Source organism: Thermobia domestica, chromosome 6 (genome assembly GCF_964235325.1).
Source record: "Thermobia domestica chromosome 6, izTheDome1.hap1.1, whole genome shotgun sequence".
NCBI classification, from domain to species: Eukaryota; Metazoa; Arthropoda; class Insecta; order Zygentoma; family Lepismatidae; genus Thermobia; species Thermobia domestica.
Genome location: NC_137459.1, coordinates 43,206,770 through 43,223,422, shown reverse-complemented (window position 1 = coordinate 43,223,422; position 16,653 = coordinate 43,206,770).

Below are 16,653 nucleotides of genomic sequence, written 5' to 3'. Positions count from 1 at the left end.
TGGGACATAAAAATTATGAAAAATAGCCTACAAATTTTGAGAAATGACGATTAAATTTGTAACTATTACTTTAAAAGAATTCAACAAACCTGCCAAATTGTGAACATCGTATCCTCAATACTAATAAATAAATAAATAAATAAATAAATAAATAAAAATTAAGAAACGGGATTTTCAACGAACTTAAAAAGTTTGTTACTGAATTCTCTATGTCTGTGTGTCAGTCTCTCTGTTATTTGCTATTATTTTTTCAATTTTGAGCCCTCCATTCGATAGAGCATTAAAGACTATCTGAAAAAGGGATAGAATTTTTCGCGTCGCTCTTACCGTTTCCTAGATATTGGCCAAAAAATGGCCGATTTCCGGAGATTTAAGGAGACATATCGCTGGAACCATAAGTCATAGAGAGATCATATTGGTCTTGGTCAATACCTAAGAGGGTGGTGAACAGCTTGGTACCAAATAGTAAACGGTAGCCACTGGACAACTGGCTACTGGCCAACTGGCCACCGTTCCCCAGGTATTGGCCAAAAAAGTTCGAATTTCGGGAGATTTAAGCAGCCATGTCTCTGGAATAGTAAGTCATAGAGAGATGATATTTTGTGAATTTTCGCGAGAAACAGAAGTAGGTGCGGATAAAGAGATTTGCTTTTACATGTAGGAAGAATGACAGTTATCCTTCCCGCTCCAACTCTCCATTCTTTTTAAGTTTGTTCTGGCAATGCTCTTGGAGCATTCTCAACTGGTTTTAGTTCGAATGTGTAAGGTTCATTTTTAAATGAAAATTACCAAGTAAAATATAAATTTTAACAATTCAATGAATAAGACATATTCATTAAATTATTCAGCGTAAAATGCACTAATTTTCAGCATCTCGTCCTACTATCTAGTATAATGTGTTTTTATGTCCTGTGCGTTACTGCGAAGATAAAAAAAATAATGCCGCAACGTAAATCGTGTAATTATTGTTTAAAATTAACAAATTGTATATAAAAATTATAAAGTGAAAATCAGGGACGCATTCGAAGGAGGGACAACATCCTAGTTACTTTGCCTCTTCTGCCAAGACATAGACCGTAGAAGAAGTAACAATTTTAAAGGTCAGAAATGATTTAAATAATATCTCTCACACACACAAATTAATTTTGGAAATATTTAACAAAAATATAAATTCCATTTTTTTTGTTTTTTTTTACTTATCCTACATACTGTTGCAGTACACCACCAAAGTCTTGACAACAGAGCTACAATGAATCAATTCCTTTGTGGCCCAGATCGTTATTTTTTTTTCTTGTAAATTGTGATCGTGTGATAAAATAAGTTTGCCTCGGTGGAAAGTCCCGAGTATAGCACTAAAATTAAAAGAATGACAGAAAATAATGAAAAAATACTCAAGTACTAAAAATGACAAAAAGAAGTCACCGAAACTTAAGAAAAATGACAACAAAATGGTCTAAATCGAAAAAACATGACCTAATAGCTGAAAATTCGCAAAATATGAAAAAAAAATACACTTTAAAATTACAATTTTTGTTTGAGAATGAAGTGTAATAATATAGGTATTTGATGGTCATTGCATCCGAGAAACCGGAAAAAAGAAGATGACATTTTATAAACTGTCGCCCCCAAGAGATAAGAAATACATTTATTTTGAAATCTTTCAACAATTTTTTTGTGATATTCTCATGTTTCGTAAGTAGTGTCACATGGCACCAGTAATAAAAGGGATAGCTTGCTTCAGCATTATTTTAAAATATTCTTCCTAAATATATTAAAAACCTATACGATATATAACGTACAACGGACTTTTTTTTATTATTCTCGCAAAATGAGAATTTCATTTCCAGTGAGCCATTTTGAAATGAGCTTCTTCGCACATGCTGCTAGTCCTATATATGTATTGACTGAGTGCTGTAGAATACTCATTCGCAAGAACCCTCATTTACCTGAAACAAAGTTACTCAAAACTAACCAAGTTGAGCCCTCGTCTTTCTCTCTTTACGAAATCGTGACTTGCATATCAGCCCAAAACTCTTTTCTTTCTCTGTTCCTATTTTACTAGGCTATTCTCTCTTGCAGTAATCTACAGAACCTTCTGAAGTTAGCAGAAGTTCATGCTTAGAAAATACGAAGGAATGTATATTACTAATACACATGCCTATATCGGCATTTGTGTCAGCAGCACATAAACTTTTTGGGGGGGGCAGACTAATAGAGGAACTGGGATATATGGATACTCCTAGGAATACCCTCCCCGGAAAATTAAAAATAATAGTCTTCGTACATTGCATTTTAAAGTGTTCTTTTACTTAAAAAGGCAAAAAAAAAGTGTTTTACTCTTACCTATGATAGTTTATAGTTTTTCTTTTAATGTGATACTAAAACACACAAACACACACTTTATAGTTTGTTAAAACAGTAAAATTAAAGCTTGTTTTACAATTTTAGTTAAACCATGTGTATGTCAAAAACGAAATAGTTATAAAACATAGTGTGAAGTAAATACTCAGAAACGATAATGGTTTGGAAATAGGTTTTAGGCCCACAAGGCTATAACTAATGTAAAATAGGCTCAACAACGTATAGCTAATATATATATATAGGGTGGTAGGTAACTCCACCGACCAACTTTGGGAGGTGATTCCTTATATGAAATGAAATAAAAAAGTTCTAATAAACATGGGACAAAAAACGTCTTCTTTCAGAGTTAAGAAAATTCGAAAACTCCCGTTTCGAAACGCTCTGCCTTAGAAAATACAGGACCGATCCCAAGCGGTTTAAGGAATTACAAAGGAACTAGTATGCGAACTATCTAAATATCCATGTTTTACCGTCCTCCGTTATCGGTGAAACGAACTGTAAAAAGGAAGTTGAGGTATAGGGATACTCCTTTAAGTACTAATAACGCGTTCGTTTCGCCGATAACGGAGGATGGTAAAACATGGATATTTAGATAGTTCTCATACTAGTTTCTGTGTAATTCCTTAAACCGCTTGTTATAGGTCGTGTAGTTTCTAAGGCAGGGCGTTTCGAAACATGATTTTTCGAATTTTCGGCGGTTCATAACTCTGAAATGAGACGTTTTTCGACCTATGTTTATAGGACCTTTTTTCTTTCATTTCATATAAGGAATCACCTCCCAAAGTTTGTCGGTGGAGTTACCTACCACCCTGTATATTTAAATGCTAAATGAAAGTCGTTTTCTTCTCGTTATGTAAATAAAAACAGTTTGTTGTTTTACTTCACCTTCACCTTCATAGGGCCGAAACCTGCCTTTTTTTTCACAATTGGAAACAAACTTCTGTGATACTTTTCTCATATCCACTTTGTCTAACATTGACCTGTGAACGTAAAAAGTGCTACATTGTTGAGCTTCTCTTGGGTCATAGTCGACCTAAGATACTTGAAATACTGGGAAGGATGAAAACCGTTTTAGAAATATTGGGGGCACACGTTCGCCGCGTCCCTGGTGGGGTTGACCGGTGGGATGTATACCGGTATGTTATTTTGATTAAGAAATCCATAGAGTTAATAAAATAAACCACTAGAGCCATAACTAGTTTTGCAAACGCGTTCCTCTTTCAACCATACTGCGGTATGGCAAAAACGTGCTTATACGACAATGCTATTCAACCGGGGGTACGCGTACCCCTGGAAGATGTGTCGGGGGGAACATAATCCTAAAATAAGCATATTTTCAATATTTATTGAGTTATAATAGTTGGAGATTTTTTTCTTTCCAATGGTTTCTTTGTGCTAACATCAATAAATAAATGAAGCACAGAAATTGCTTGAATCCAGAATCAACTCTGATTCTCGCGCTCTCGAAGATTCGACCAAAAATCGAAGAGTTGGCTTCCCAGAAACAAGCTCAGCCATCTCATTAATAGGTGAATTCTAAAGTTACTTTTAGTTTTCGAATTTTTAACATTGTCCTCAGAGTGCGAATTATCAGGTAAGATGAGGGAAAAATTCTAAGTAGAACTGGATGTTTCCCATATATTTTGAAATTGTCCATGCTAATCTTTTCGGACGTGCGTTTTATTCCCCTGCAAATAGTGTTTCGATTGCCACACTGATTGTTCTTTTGTTGGGTCTCTGTTTGTCCCCGTTTCTAATCAACATAGCATGTGTATTAAGTTTAATAAGTTCATTTCAATTTAATTTCTTCTAAAAAGCTTCAGGGGTAAACAATTGGATGGCGAACTGTGTCTAGGGGCACGCGAGGAAAAAAGGTTGAATAGCACTGTTATACTATACTGTGTGTTATGAATGGCATTTATCTGGAGGAAGAAAATGCAAGTTTTTCACACTTAACTCAAACATATGTTTGGATATAGAAAAACTATATATCTGATAACGTGTTTTCTTCTTTCTCTCCTCAACCATAGGTTGGTGGGCAACATGGAAATTTTAAAAATTTAATCTTCCTTGGGAGAGCTGGTTTATCCTTTGATAAGGCTTCTTCTTCGTAACTCTAGATATTATACCCTCGGTATTCCTCTTCCTGCTTTTCCTTCTGCCTTTCCCTCTATCAGCACGGTGATCCAATTGGAGTGCAGGATAAGATAGCCAATGATGGTGTTTCTTCTTCTACCTATTATCTTCAAGATCTGTCGTCCTTCATTAGCTTCCTTTAGTATGTCTTCATTTCTTTTCCTTTCAGTTCATGATATGCTCAGAATTCTGCGCCAACACCAAATATCAAATGCTTCCAGCTTGGATATTTCAGCTTTTATCAATGTCCATGTCAGTCCGTAAAGCGCCACGCTCCTTACCAGAGTGTTAATGAATCATTTACGAACGTCCAACGACACACTTCTTGAAGTTAGCAGTCCTCTTTACCTATTGAATGCTTATTTAGCCTACGCTATTCTAGAAGTTACGTCTTTTTCACTTCTTTCGTCAGAGGATATTATACTTCCTAAATAGGGGAATGTCTTCATGTCTTCGATTTTCCCCCCCTCTGCTTTTGTGCACTTTATCACTTTGGTTTTCTTCTTATTTGTCTTAATTTTGCACGTTTTTTTTTTTCAGTTGATCCTTCAAGTTTGAAAGTGCTTCCTGCAACTTCTCTTCGTTCTTCGCTTTCAGTGCTGTCATCAGCAAACGTTATTGTACTAAAAACCTGACCATTTACTTTTACGCCTTTCTCGTTTTTATCAAAGAATTCTTTCATAGCTTCTTCTATGTAGACGTTGAACAGGAGAGGTGAAAGTAAGTATCCTTGCCTTACTCCTTTACTTATTCTTGCTTCCTTCTGATCTCTTCCTATAACAGCTGTCTGCTTCTTGTAAAGCTGGTACATTGTCGTGGCCCACTTACTGGTTCCTCAACTACAGGGGCCTTACTCAACTACCTCAAAAGCGTGATATTGTTCGTGTTATTTTGTTCATATTTGAGGGAAGGTTTCTGTAAAAGAAACAAAAATCGATAACTTATCTGTAAATGATTAGGAAATGTCATATGTTGAATCTATGGCTGCAGAGAGAAAGACATATTTTTAATATAGCGATCATTGTTTACTGCTAATTACAGCATTTAGAATATTATTTTTATACTCACTTTAATCACAAACTGTATAAAACGATTATGTGACGCATCAATGAGTAACACTTTAACTTTGCAGTCCTTTTTCTATTTCACTCCAGTAATACAACTGTTCTAGATAAAACCAAGAAGAAACACAAGGCAAAGCATAATATAGAGTTAATAAACTAACCATTAGAGCCACAACTGGTGTTGCAAACGCGTTGCTCTTTCAATCATACTGCTGTATGGCAAAACACGTACAGCAAAATATATATGTATTAATCAAATAATTAATTTTTAATGCATTAAATAATACGCACTAAGAAATGTTAAGAAATCTGCACCAAACAGCTACTTTTAGTAGTAGATTCTATAAGTACAGGGGTAGCGCAAGTGACACCCCCCAAAAAAAATCTGGTGAATTCCTGGGAAATTTTATCAAAATCTGAATGAGGAAGACATAGACAACAATTAAATAGAATATTTCAACAAACAAAAGTCACAGTATATAGTTGAAGTTAGAAGAACATTGTTAGAATTCGAAAGAAGCAAAGTGTTAGATGTTTGATTAACGACCAAAATGTTTGATTGGTCTAATTTATCTCAGTACAGAATGAACTCTTGGAAGAAGAACTGGAATGAAACGAAACCTTTAACGTCTCATGTTTATGTATTTTAGGCTTATGGGGACGAATGATAAATGAAAGCTAATTATTGCTGAATGACAGTGATTATGAAAACGGGAAACACCAACAATACTCACGAACACGATATTGTCCAACGTAAATTTTCATTATCTAGAAACGAATGAGGGACCCGTTGCAATAGAAATGAGAGCGCTATCCCTGAACCATCGAGCCCCACTTTGGAGGAAGAACTATGATTTTGATAGATGTTCCAATCTAGTGAATACTATGTATGATAAACCAATGCAAGAAAATCCTAAAGCTGAAAATGTAACATTCGTAGTTTTCTTCTCTCGGAAACGCTAAGTATGCTTTATGGTCAGTTGTTCTTAACTTCTTGTTGTTCTTAATTCCCTCATAGCCTCCGTGCTGAAAGGAACCATAAATTTTAAATCAAATCATCTTCGGTATCCTAGAAATCTATTTGCTGCTCCTCTACCATTAGAAAACTATCTTAATTACTTCGTTGTCCATGATGCATTTTTTTTAATGCTTAAGACTCATAAATCGAATCTACTTGATGTCTTTATACACAATTCATGCAATTTACGTTTTTCTACAATTAACGTAGAGCAGTAACTCTAATCAATTTGAACACTACAACTCTCTTTCTGTTAGCCCTGTACGATGCCTTTTTTCTTTACCTACTAGAATAACAATAATAAAATTTATTAACAACTACCTTAGCTCCCACACCGAAAGAGCGTACGCTAATAATATAATTGCGAGAAAGCTCGTAGTAGCACACCTAAGTAAAGCAGCGCATAGCCACATAGCAAAAACACGTAGTTGCATGATGACACGTCTAAAAATAGTATGTGAGTGTGTAGCCCCCCTCACTCCCATTCCATTTTAAAATTTCCCAGTTACTGTTGGCTGAATTGGAATGAGGCTTCATGTACTGTTCGTCGACGCAAACTGTGTTTTGGTTTTATCTTTGTAAAAGTTGGCAACCCTGTGAGTGATGACTCGTGCTTCCTGTCCACCGAACAAAGGAGGTGCATAGTGGTTATGACAATCAAAAAAATAGTCCCTTGAATTCAAATGCCATCGTAAAATACTTTTACTGTTTTTAACACTTTAATTGTTTTGTTTTAATGGTGAACTTATTTAACACCCTTTGATATTTGTATTTCTGATGAAGGATATTTATTATGAATATTTATAAAATCTTTTCTGGCATGCTCAGCGTAAACATACTGACGCTGAGGCAAAAAAGCCGCGAAAGGTACTCTAAGTGGTTATGGCGGTTGATTGGTTCTATTACAGTGACGCCCGAGAAGAATATCAAAGTTTTTCCTCGCAATCCTTCAAGATTTAATAAGTTTGATAATGAAGAGAATAAGCTAAATCTGCGCAGGTATATAAACATAAAATTAATACAAAATCTATGTTCGTATACCAAGACAACGTTTAATATGTGAAATCATGTAAGCAACGAGGCATGATTAAGAAACCTACACAAGTAAAAGTGTGAATTCCACTTGGAATTGAAAAGTAATAACTTCCACGGAAGCTAAATAATGACTGGCCAACGAGCAACAAGAAGCATGGAGAAATCTTCTTCGTAAGAATGACTACATGATCCCCCCCCCAAAATCCATCAATTTATAGTGTGGTTAAGTGTGATACCGAAATGGCGTGTGTTTAACACTAGTGCATTGCGTAATATAAAATTTAGCCGGCATTCGTAGTGCGTCATTTTCCTTAAAGAAAGGAAGAATAAAATTAAAAATATATAATAATTTCTTCACATAAATTACACATTTATAAAGTTTTGGGCTCATGGTATTTTGGTACATGTTAAGTAAAAATCACTAACAAAATGTTGTAATGTCATTAACGTAAGTACTATACATAACCTGTGTTAACTGAATAAAATTTACATACAATCAATTCCTTTATGTACAATTACCTTTACAGCATTTCTGCACAATCACTACCCAAAAATGGTGGATGTTTTCGTCTAGTAACTTGTACTCATTCCGCTATCGCCAGCAGGCGCGGCAAGGACGGTGGGCGCTCGTAGTTGCAACCTCAATGAAACAGTATTTTGGTTCGCGATCCAACTTGGAGGTTTGCGCACTCTCTATTGTAGTATTATCATTTTTGTTGCGAATGCCTTTTTCATGCCAATGGCTAAAATCCACCACAGGTAAGCTGTATTGAACGGGAGTTGTTTCCAGCAAGGTTATAAGATTTGGTTATCCCGAATGGAATCAGGTAAGGATCAGACTCTACCAGTCACAAAAGTGGTTAGCTCGAACAAGAATAAGACCCTGCAGGCCATAAGAACGGCTGCCCCGAACTGGAACCGAACCCAACACGATCCAATCGTGTTACAAAAATGGCGCTCCGAAACAGGAACAGAACTCCTTCACCGTACATGTAAAAAGTAGTGATTTATGTGTAGAAACGTAAAGGTATAAAGTATCTGACTCGTATTTAGAAATTTTCTGTAATTGCGAAAAATGGATGAAAGTAATGTTAAGTTAGTGCTGGATGCACTTAATGCAAATAAAACCGAAATGCAAAATTTACGTGAATCGTTAGAAAATAAAATAGAAAAAAGTAATATATCTTTAGAACACAAAATTGAAAGGGTTAGTGAACAAACTAATATGGTACGCGAATCATTAGAAAATAAAATAGCTGAAATAAATGAATCTTTGGAAGGAAAAATAGAAAAAGTTGTTGAAGAAACTAATAATGTACGTGAGTTTTTAGAAAACAAAATAGTGGAAGTTTCTGAAATAACAAAAAAGCAGATTGACGATAAACTTGAGGTGCAATTAGAAATCATTAGAAAGGAATGTGTAGGTAGATATGAACAAATATCGAAAGAAATAGACGAGAAATGTGAGAAGGTAAATGATAAATGTGAGAAAATATGGGGGAAAACACTTCAGAATTATCAAGAACTTGAGAACATTACGGTCGATTTGGGTAAATGTGAAGAAAAGGTGGACCGAGCTTTTGAGAAAATTGAAGCAATCGAGGGGTCAGTAAATAAAATTGAAGATAATTTAGAAAATAAAGAAAAAATGTTACTGGGATTAAATGATACGACCCATAAGTTAGAAAGAAATGTCGTAGTTTTGCACAGTAGGGTAGATATTCTGTCACAGAACGCTATCCCTCCTGGTATTGATATCGTTAATATGAGCCAAAATATTGCTTTAATAGGTGACAGGTTGTCAAGTTTAGAAATTAAGGTAGATGAAACCCAAACGAAGTTAACCTCATTAGCGGAGAGCGCTAGCAGAGAAGTGAGTGAGCGTAATTGGCGTAGATTAAGTATATCCGGTGATGATAGGAGTAGTCATAAGTCGAAATACAGCAGTAAGGAAGAAACTAGTAGTGCCAACCAAACAGATTGTAGTTCTTCGACAGCTAGTGAGACAACAAAACTAAAGAAGCGTATTAAAGTAAGAAAATCAGATAGGGGTGACGTAAAAAGGGCTAAACGACGAATATTGCGTCACGGTGACATCGAAATGTTCCCGAAATTTTCCGGTTTAGAAGATGATGAGTCACCAACTTCGTTTTTAGAGCAGTTTAAGATCGCAGCGCACGCTGTAGACGTACCTGAATCCCAATATTTAGATGTATTAGGGTTTATTTTTACCGGTAACGCTCGTGAGTGGTACAAGTCAAAATTAGGTACATTTCGTTCATTTAAAGATTTCACTAAAGAATTCAAAGCTCAATTTGGTTCTGAACAAGTCATCGCAAGCAAACTCTCAGTGTTGCAATCGCAAGCGTTCAACCCAAAAATTGATGGTACTGTTACCGACTTTGTTCACAAAAGGTTCAATAAGATACGTGGTTTGTCACCTAATATACCGGATACTTTTATTGTGAATACAATTAAACAGTTGATCCCTATTTCTTACCGACGACAATTAGCGTTGTTCCCAAATTTAGATTTCAGTTCATTTTTAACAGCCATACAAAATCTTGAAGCACTGTATTATGACAGCAGAAATACTAACGATAGAAACAACTTTCATGGTAGAACTGTACGTGTCAATCAGGTAGACGAAGTGCAAGGGAATTACGAGAATTTTAATAAGAGGGGAAATTATGGTAATGAAAACCACAAAAACTCAGGTAAAGGTAAGTTTGACGGACCCAGAAGAAAGGGAACTCCGAACAAGAGAAAGTTCCATTGGAATAAAGGTAAGAATAATCATAGAAGGAATAATGATCGCAATGAAGGTCAGGGTAATAATTGTAGTAATCACGAAGACGATCACGAGTATGAAAATTCAAATCAAAACGAAAGAGTGAGCTTTGTAAATAGTAACCATGATGAAGGTATGAACCGAACACAGCCAATGTCTACATATACTCAATCTGCACCACAATTTCCGTATTGTAGCCCAAGAGTTATGTTTCCACAAAACAAAGATCAACATTTAAACTAAAGTTGCTCTCCAACGCGAGTGCGGTTGGCAGAGTTGGTAATGTAAATGGTAAGTTTGGTACTGAAAGTCAAAATGCACTCAATGATTCGCAATGCGAGCTTGTTGTAATTGGAAAAAATGTAGTGAATGTTGTAAGCTGGGACACTGATTCATCTGAAAGTAGTGATGAAGAACAGAAATTTAATAGTCAAGCTAGGTCAGCTGAAATAAAAGTACAGATTTTAAATCAACCAGTAGTAGCCTTGTGTGACTCTGGAGCTTCGGTTAGTATTTTGTCGTTAGAGACATGGAAACGTATAGCGTCAATCATATCACACCCTCACTTGCGACCAGCTCCACATATTTTGTTGGTGGATTTTTCAGGTAAGAAAAAGAAACAGGTGCAAGGTGAAACAATATTGTGTATTGAAATAGGGAAAGTTAGTTTTGACGTACGTGTGCTAGTTGTCTCTGATTTGAATACTGAATGCTTATTGGGTAGAAATTTTCTCACACAATCCAAGGCAAAGATAGATTTTGATGATAATTCTATTACGGTTGAAAAGGAAGGAGAAATTGTTAACGTACCTATGCTAGGTGGTCAAGCTGACAACATGAAAGTTACAAAAATTCTGACTAAAGGTGATGTACAGAAGAAGGTAAATTTTGTATCTCAAGTTGGTATTGAAGCTAAAATGAATGTTACTAGCGACAGCGATGATGAATCAGAAACTTTATTTGAAATTGGAAAGGTAAATGTAGAGTGTCCCATAGTAAATAATTTGGTAAGTGAAAAACAAAAATTAGAAAAGGAATGGGTTAATCATGTTGTTCTTTCTGATCAAGCTTATAATAAAATGCGTAATTCTTGTAGTAATGAAAAAGAAATGAAAGTGTTAAATCTAGAAGTTGCTAACGAAGATAAATTTTTGTTTGATTACTATTCACAGCAAATTTCAGAAATAGACTGTGAGATCGAAAAATCGCATTGTAAATCGTTAGATAGAGCTCCAGTTTGTAATACATTTGATAGTAAAATCGAAAGTGAATTTGTTCCAATTTCAGAAATACGGGAAAGGGTTATGGAAGCACAATTGTCTGATTTTGAGAAAGAGAAATTGTTCAAATTGTTGTTGAAACATAGGAAAATTTTTAAAAATATTCCCGGACGTTGTACCAAATTTGAATATGAAATTGAGGTAGACACTGATCAACCTTTGGTTAAAAGGCAGTATACATTACCATATAAATTCAAAGAGCATATTGATTCGCAAATCGATGAGTGGTTACAATGTGGCGTAATAGAATCTTGTGTGTCAATCCACTCACACCCAATCTTTTGCGTGCCAAAGAAAAACACTAGTAAAATGCGAGTAGTGGTAGATTTAACTGTTTTGAACAAGCATGTAAAAATAAAACAATTAAAGGTAAATAAAATTGATAATCTGTTGTTAAAGTTTCAGGGTGCTAAGTACGTATCAAATATTGATTTAGTAGGAAGTTACACACAAGTTCCAATTTCTGAAAATTGTAGAGATTACACAGCCTTCTCGTGGAATGGCAAAATGTATAGATTTACATCTATCCCTTTTGGATATGCAAATGGAGGTGTAGGATTAATGGCTTGTCTTTTGGTTGTTTTAGGTCATGCATTATTTGATAAATTAGTCACATACATCGATGACATTTCTGTACCAACATTTTCTTTCGATGAACAGTTAGAAATTTTGAATTTGTTGTTTACAAAATTGGAAGAAGCTAATATGACTGTAAATTTAAAGAAATCTTCATTTTGCAATACGAGTTTTCAATTTCTTGGTTTCGTAGTCACACCTGAAGGCGTGAAAAAGGATCCGTCGTATGTAGAAACAATTCGAACATTGCCTCGTCCCAAAAATGTAAAGGAACTTAAGCGAGTGTTAGGTTTGTTCGAGTGGTGTTCAAAATTTGTGTATCATTTCGCTCATTTAGCCAATCCATTGTTTGAACTTCTGAAAAAGAATAAAAAATGGGTTTGGACTGACGAATGTGAGCAAAGTTTTACTCAGTTAAAAGCATCGTTAGCTGAAGAAGTGTTGTTAAATCATCCGCTGTTAGATCATGATTTTTGTCTAGTGACAGACAGTTCCTTGGTAGCAGTGGGGAGTATATTATTTCAAGAAGTTAACAGTGAAAAACACATACTTGTTTTTTACAGTAAAACTTTGAATAGTGCACAGCGAAATTTCACTATCACAGAATTAGAGGCGTATGCAATCGTTACAGCCGTACGTAAATGGGGACATTTATTATATGGCCATCACGTGAAAGTTTACACGGACCATAACTCATTAGTGTTTTTAAATAAAATTCGCCATTGGAACTCTCGTTTGGCTCGGTGGAGTCTTGAACTACAGGGATTTGATTTAGATATAACGCACATTTCAGGTAGTGAAAATGTGGCTAGTGATGCATTGTCCAGGATAGTTTTAGCTCCTCCTAGTGAAATTTTGGACATAAACAATTTAGAAGTACTTCCATCATTCTTTAGAAACCTCACACCAGGAGAGCTAACCGAAAAACAAAAGGAACATCCTGAGTACAGTAAAATCATTAAATTCCTAGAGAAACCAAATGATCCCTACAGTAAGATGCAAAACAGAAATGTAGAAAAATTTTACAAACTAGAAAATGGTATATTGTTGTATAAGAACTTTCACTTTCCTAATAGTTGGAGAATTTGCATCCCACCATCTTTAGTAAATCTGGTAATTGAAGAAATGCATAATAACCGTGGATATTTCGGGTGCGAAAGAACAGTAAGCTTCATCAGCGAGATCTGTTATTGGAAATCTATGCGGCGAGACGTGATGAACTATATAAACGATTGTCTCGAGTGTAAACGAACTAAAGTCGATACTCGACCCCCGGCGAGACCTTTAGAAACCATACAGGTGAAAGGCCCTAGGAGATTAATTTCGATTGACATGATCGGACCTCTTGTGCCATCTCCCTCAAAGTATAAATTTATACTCTCAGTTTTGGATGTCTTTACTCGCTACCTTGTTCTTTATCCGATCCGGAACGCTACTACGAAGTGCGTAGTCAAATGTTTGGAGACATTGTACTTTGTGCACTTAGGAATACCTTCAGCTATATTGGCGGACAATGGTAGTTGTTTTATTTCAAAAAAATTTCAAACAGAAAATGGAAGAATATGGTGTTAAGATATTTTATTCAACGCCCTACCATCCGGCGTCGAACGCGGTGGAGAGAATCCATCGGGACACGAACAGGTTGTTCAGACTATTTTGTAAAGATGATCATGGTTCTTGGGAGAAATTTATACCACAAGTCGTTGTGTTGCTGAACTATTCTATATCTAGCAGTCTTGGCGCGAGTCCAGCCAGTTTACATTTGAACATACAGGCTGAAAAACCTATCTTCGAACATTTTGGCATTTTTATGAATGATACAAACGAAAATGACAATGAAAGTTGGGACAATAAATTGGTAATGGCTGATTTTAAAAGAAAGGATGTAATCCGAAAGCGAAATGAAAGGTATAACTCACAACAGGAGAGTAAACACAAAATACAGGTGAATGATCTGGTCTTTTTGAAACAGACAAACTTAAGTTCCGCAACAGACAAGAAAATTTCCAAATTTTTCAATGTGTTCAAGGGACCCTATCTTTGTGTTAACAAACCATCAAATTCAGAAAAGGTGTTCGAATTGTTAGATCCTTTAACTGGTAAATCAATTGGTTCACATTCAGTGGATAGACTTAAGGTGTGGAAACCTACGAAACAAACTCGTAAAATCTGGTTAGATTTAGCAGTAAAACATAGTTCTGAGAAATACCATGATGTAATTTCAAACGAATTTAAAAATTCAGATCTAGAAAGCAGTGTTGAAACTGTTCTTTGCAATGCATTAACTACAACACCAGTATGTTTATCTCAAAGTGTTCAATCCAGAAGTAATAACCAACGAATACATAAAATATTGGAGAAATTGCTAGATATTGATAAGTATTTGAATTTTCTGTACTGTAAAAATTTGTGTTCATCCGATGTATTGGAATTTGCGTTAGTAAATCTACAGAATCCTTATGTGGCACTAAATGAACAAGTACAAGGAATGTAAAAAAAAAAAAAAAGGTTGTTTCATATCATATATGCAGGCATCTGTGACCAGCTATGCGACTTCCAGATGGCCGTTGATATTTCTTTTCCAAAGCAATGGAAAAACCAGCAAAGAAATATGCCAAGTCATGGAGATGAGGTCCCCCCCCTTATGTGTAATGGGTAATGTAACATGTTTTTAATGCTCGGAGTAAGCTATTTTGGTAAAACCTATTCTTTATTATTTTAAGTTTTTAACCTTGTATTCTTTAATTCGGCCTCATCTCGGGGTGGTAGAACAAATAATTCATTGTGGGTAGGTTCCTTCGAAATTTAGCCAGGCAGATCCCGTCGAGTGATCAGAGAGAGTCATAACTGAATTATTACGTTGTAAAAATTTAGCTGTGAATCTTTAAGGAGCCGATAAATTTTATTAAATCTCGACAAAACGTATATTACTCAATATTGTGTAAAATAAAGTTTTTAATATGTAATATGTTTTAAAAATTTGTTTACGAATGAAAGATTTCATTTTATATATTCGTGTTACTGTATTATTGCATTGTGTTTGAAGTTAACTAACTAATTAATAGTGCTGTTTAAATGTTGTATTTTAAAGGTTTGAAGAATGGAAATATTACATTATTAGGAGTTATTTTGAGAATTAGTTATAAGGAAGGATATATTGATGAAAAAGGTTATTTTTGCATTTCATGTGTCATTTTTCTCAAAATATTGAAAATTTCATGTGTTTAGTACGATAAGAATATTTAGTGTAAGATGTAAAAACACGAGTCAGATACTTACAAAAAAAAAATTGAAAATTTTGATTTAAGTAATAATGTAAGAAATATATTGGTTTGATGTTAATAAATAGAATATGAATAGGATATAATATAAAATGAAAATATAATAGATAATTAATATTATTCAACTTATATTGAAATATTGTATTATGAAAACAAATGTAATCTTATAGTTACACATACAAAAGGAGAGCCCATTTAAAGTATATATCCCATGAAATAAAAAGCCCATCTACGTCTGTGTAAAGTGTTAATGAACCATAATGGATCAAATGTTAATAATGGAAGAAAGAAGAGGAATAATAACCAAAAAAAATAACTCTAAGAAGAGGAAACTCAAGATCCCAGGGTTCTGATAATCTTCAAAGAAGATCATCGTCCATGTCGCACGCCATTTGTGAGTGTGTAGCCCCCCTCACTCCCATTCCATTTTAAAATTTCCCAGTTACTGTTGGCTGAATTGGAATGAGGCTTCATGTACTGTTCGTCGACGCAAACTGTGTTTTGGTTTTATCTTTGTAAAAGTTGGCAACCCTGTGAGTGATGACTCGTGCTTCCTGTCCACCGAACAAAGGAGGTGCATAGTGGTTATGACAATCAAAAAAATAGTCCCTTGAATTCAAATGCCATCGTAAAATACTTTTACTGTTTTTAACACTTTAATTGTTTTGTTTTAATGGTGAACTTATTTAACACCCTTTGATATTTGTATTTCTGATGAAGGATATTTATTATGAATATTTATAAAATCTTTTCTGGCATGCTCAGCGTAAACATACTGACGCTGAGGCAAAAAAGCCGCGAAAGGTACTCTAAGTGGTTATGGCGGTTGATTGGTTCTATTACAGTGACGCCCGAGAAGAATATCAAAGTTTTTCCTCGCAATCCTTCAAGATTTAATAAGTTTGATAAGCTAAATCTGCGCAGGTATATAAACATAAAATTAATACAAAATCTATGTTCGTATACCAAGACAACGTTTAATATGTGAAATCATGTAAGCAACGAGGCATGATTAAGAAACCTACACAAGTAAAAGTGTGAATTCCACTTGGAATTGAAAAGTAATAACTTCCACGGAAGCTAAATAATGACTGGCCAACGAGCAACAAGA